Below are 4,769 nucleotides of genomic sequence, written 5' to 3' on the forward strand. Positions count from 1 at the left end.
GGCAAAGGTCAAGACTAGGTAACATGCACTATAAACGACCTGTTTTGTACTCAGTAGCAGTTTAAATAAGAAACATCCCCTTCAGGCTCAAGCATTTGAATAATTGGTGCTCAGTTAGTGGCACTGGAAAGGTTTAGAAGGTGTGGCCTTGCTGGAGAAAGTGCATCACTGAGGGTGGACTCTGAGCCTCACTCTACTTCCAGTTTGCTCTGTCTCTGCATCTTGGTTGCAGCAGAGGATGTGTTTTCTCAGTTCCTGCTGCCAACCCCTGTCAGGCTTCCCCACCCTGATGGACTCTCATCTCTTCTGAAAGTGTAAACCAAAATAATAAGTTCTGATGGCATTTTATCACAACTATGGGAAAGTAACTCACACAGAAGTTGTAACAGAGATAGGAACACTACTGTGAAGAACCAGACCATGTTGTGTTTGGGAGGAATGTGTAAGACTTTGGACTATAAGAATGGTTGTATGCTGTAAGGAGACCTCATAGGCCAATCTAGCAGAGGCCTGGAAAACAGCAGTAGGGAGAGCAAAGCTGACTGTAGAGGCCCAGCTCTACAGCTCTAGAGGTTTCAGAGGGAAACAAGGATTCAACAGCAACTAACCAGAGGCCATTTGTGTAACATTTTGGCCAAGAATCTGCTTATTCTCTGCCCATGTCTTGAGAACTTGCATGAGACTAAATTAAAATGTAATGGACTAATTTCTTTGGTGGAGGAAATTTCAAGAAGTAGTAATATTAAGTCAGTGACTTGGTTATTATTGATTTCCCCTATGCAGATCTACAATGAAAAGGACTAATTAGGACAAAAAGAAAAGTCAACTATACATTTTGTAGGGAAAAAAGAATACTAGAAAGCTACATGTGCTGAAAGAGAGCCTCTAACTATTAAGGGGATTTGCAGATAAGGAGAGGCCTTCTTCTCTGTAGTGAAATGGAGAAAAGGGTGCCCACCCAGATAAGTTCCCAACACTTGAAGTGAGTTTTTCCTAGAAGAACTTCAACATCCAGAAGTTTCTGCTAATGTGGTCAAAGTAGGTAAGGGTCCATGCCAAATTGGCAGCTAAACTTGGCAATGTCATCTTTGTGGTACTAATTTAGAGACATGAACAATGCTAGAGTGGGGGAGTTGTGGAGTCTTCCTGTTTGTTTTCAGAAAGCTGCTGAGGCCAGGCAACATCTGACAGGGGTGACCCTGTAAGGCTATGAGAGGCCATTGTATGAAGTTGAAAAAGTGAATCCTGGGTTTCAATGATGACCTTAAGATGTTTGAGATGCCAAAATGTTGTTGTTTTTGCTCTTTGGGGGGGGGGGGGCTACCACCCAGCTCCCAAATAAACCACACACAGAGGCTTATTCTTAATTATAAATGCCTGGCTTTAGCTTGTTTCTTGCCAGCTTTTCTTAAATTATCTCATCTACCTTTTGCCATTGGGATTTTTCTTTTTCTTATTTCTGTATATCTTTTTTTCTTATTCTGTTGCTAGTTGTGTGGCTAGGTGGCTGGCCCTAGCATCCTCCTCTCCTTGTTCTCTTGCTCTTTCTTCTTTTCCTTCCAGATTTCTCCTCCCATTTATTCTCTCTGCCAGCCAGTCCCATCTATCCTTTCTCCTGCTATTGGCTGTTTAGCTCTTTATTAGACCATCAATTGTTTTAGACAAGCACAGTAATAATATAGCTTCACGGAGTTAAACAAATGCAACATAAAAGAATGCAACACATCTTTGCATCATTTAGCAAATATTCCAGAGCATAAACAAATGTAACACATCTTAAAATAATATTCTAATACACCAAAACCATGAAACATCTGCCTACCAGGAGTGGAACCAGCCCAAGAAACAGATGTATGTTGTAGGCAGTAAAACTGTAGGGGCAGAGCTATCTAAGCTCTTTAAAGACCCAGACATCAGACATTGAGCTACAGGATTTGGTGTTTGTCCTGCTGGATTTTGGTCTTCCTTTGACCCAGTATTTCTTTACTATGCCCCCTTCTTCCACTTTGGAATGGGAATATATAATATTTTCAAAGTATACAATTTGCTTTTTGACTTTCCAAGGTACAACAGATAAGAGATTATTACCGTGTTCCTCAGAAGAGACTTGGGACTTGAAATAGTGTTGAAACTGAGATTGAAACTGACTACGAGGACTTTCAAATTTTGCTTAAATGCATTTCTCAATATGAGATGATTATGATCCAATGGGAAGCAGGAATGGAACGTGGTGGTTTGAATAAGAAATGTCCCTCATAGGCTCAGATATTTGAACACTTGGTCCCCAATTAGTGGCACTGTTTGGGAAAGTTTATGAGGTGTAGTCTTGTTGAAGGATGTATGTCACTGGGGTTGGTCTTTGAGTTTGTAGACTCAACCTGCTTCCAGTTCACTCCTTCACTTTAGTTCATGTTTGCTTTGGAAGATACGATCTCTCAAATTCTTCCTCCTACCCCTATGCCTGCTACTTGCTGCTATGCCTCCCCACCATGCTGGACTCTTATACCTCTAGAAATGTAATCCAAAATAAACTCTTCTGTGAGTTGCTTTTGGTTATGGTATTATCTCTGTGGAAAAGTAACTAACACGTACTCTCACTTCAGCCAATTGCAGTTCTGAGTTCTTTCCCCTTGTAAGCAGTTACTATGGATTATTGCCTTCCACCATCATTTCCAGAAATTCAGCCAAAGTAGCAAAATTAAACCACACAACTGAAAAATAGATTCTCTCACAGAGAAGGTTAGACCAGGAAGTTGGTCTCCTTGTTACAATGATAAAATGCCTGAAAGAAACGAAGAAGCAAGGGTTTATTTTGACACTAAGTCTTGGAGGGTCAATTCATGGACATTGGGCTCCACGTGTTTGAGAATAAACATCCTGGTGGCAGAGCATCAGGCAAAGGGAGTTTCTATCTCACCATAGATTAACAGCAGAAGAGGTAGGAGACAGGGACTCACTGCAGTGAATTATTTCCTACAGCAAGGTCCCACATCTTCTTCATTTGCAAAACTTCCATCCAGATAACAACCACTTGGCATATGAGCTTGTCCTAGATACTTCATATTCCAGCCATAACACAGACTTTCTAGCTGGACAAATGGTGGTCTACAGTGAAGACTACATTTCCCAGCATTACTTGCATCTTTTTTGGGCATTGAGCATAAACAACCATGGTTGCCTGGGTAGTCCTGGGATGTTCTCTTATGCTTTGTCCCCTGGGTTTCATTTTTCTTTCTTCCTACTGGATGAGATATTTCCATACAATCAGAGCTAACACAACCATCTTGGAGGACCTTGGGAATGTGTGATACTCAAGAGCAGCCACAAAGTAAAAGGATTTAAAGTTTTATGGAAGAGAGCCTTCATTTCCAAACTTCCAGAGTTTTAAAATCCCCAGACAACAGAAACTTTTCTCACTGCTAAGCCATAGTTAGTTTTTATTTTTTCTCCTGATCCTAGTTGAATTTAATCTCAGTGTAACTGGACTTCCTTGCTATACTGGGACCTAGATGTAGGCATATTTCACGAAGGGGTAGTAACAAGACTACAACGGCTGTCTTAGTTTTAAAATCGGCATTAAAGAAATCTGCCATTTTTTTTTTTTAAGGCAAACAATGCATTCTCTTTGGAAAACAACTTTTTATTTTGCTCTTGGAAAGCAACTATTAGTATGAATATATCCCTTACCTACCATGTAACAGTTTGTCATTGTTACATTTAAATAAATTAGAAACAACACTTTCTAGTCAGGGTTCTCTTCTACAGGTCCTATAGATATCGAGAGATGCTGCAGTGGGTACCATCTTCAGAACCAGAGGTTACATGTGGATATCATTTATAGTACAAGATGCTATGTGTGAGTGCCATCTCAGGACCAGAGCTTTGGAGTGCCTAATCTTTATTTTGATTAGATGGAATGCTTGGGGTCACCAAGAGATATCATGAAGATGTGCACAACTAAGTCACCTAGCACAAGTTCTCATATGGCTCCCAGTACATATTCAGGGTGACATGCTGCATGGAAAATGTCATTAAAATGAGAGAGCCGACACAGATATACGAGTGTAGCTTAAGTGTCACCTGAGAACAGGCACAATGCCCCAAAATGATGCTGCGAGACAGTCAGTCTCATAGGGGCGTCCCTAAGTGAACAAGAAGGCAAGCCTTATTGTAATGCCCCACTAAGGTGGGGCCAAGGCATCAGAGCTTCAACTAGCCCTGTCTGTGACTCTGTACTTGAAAGAGTCTCAGATAAATTTGAGGGCCACAGTCAGTGGGGAGGTTTTAGTGTTCTGGAGTAGAGTGTTCTGGCCGACTTAGATATCCCAGGCGAACTGTTATCTGGCTTCCTAGGTGCTGCTGGACCTTGTGTGTTGGCTGCTAGGGACACACAGATGACCCTTCCTCCAGGGCACTGCCTAGAATGGCCCACAGTGGGTGTGAAAACTTCCCCCAGTGCGCCAAAATAGATAAACTCTGTGGTGTCATTCATGTTCTTTGTGGAAGAAAGCTAGCTCATGTTTCTCCCTGTCTCCTGCATGGGTTTTCTTTAATTAATTAGTTAATTTTGAGATGGTGGCTATTTAGCCCACATTGGTCAAACTTGCTGTATACCCAAAGCTGGCTTCAAACCCATAATTCTCTGTGTCAGCCTCACAGAAGCTGTGATTATCACCTCGCCCAGCCAACAGGAATCTTAATCACAGGGTCTATTTGCAGGAAAGCTTGAGATCTGAGATGCCAGCATTCAAAGTCCTACAATTCTGCAG

Source organism: Onychomys torridus, chromosome 9, assembly GCF_903995425.1.
Source record: "Onychomys torridus chromosome 9, mOncTor1.1, whole genome shotgun sequence".
Classification (NCBI taxonomy): domain Eukaryota; kingdom Metazoa; phylum Chordata; class Mammalia; order Rodentia; family Cricetidae; genus Onychomys; species Onychomys torridus.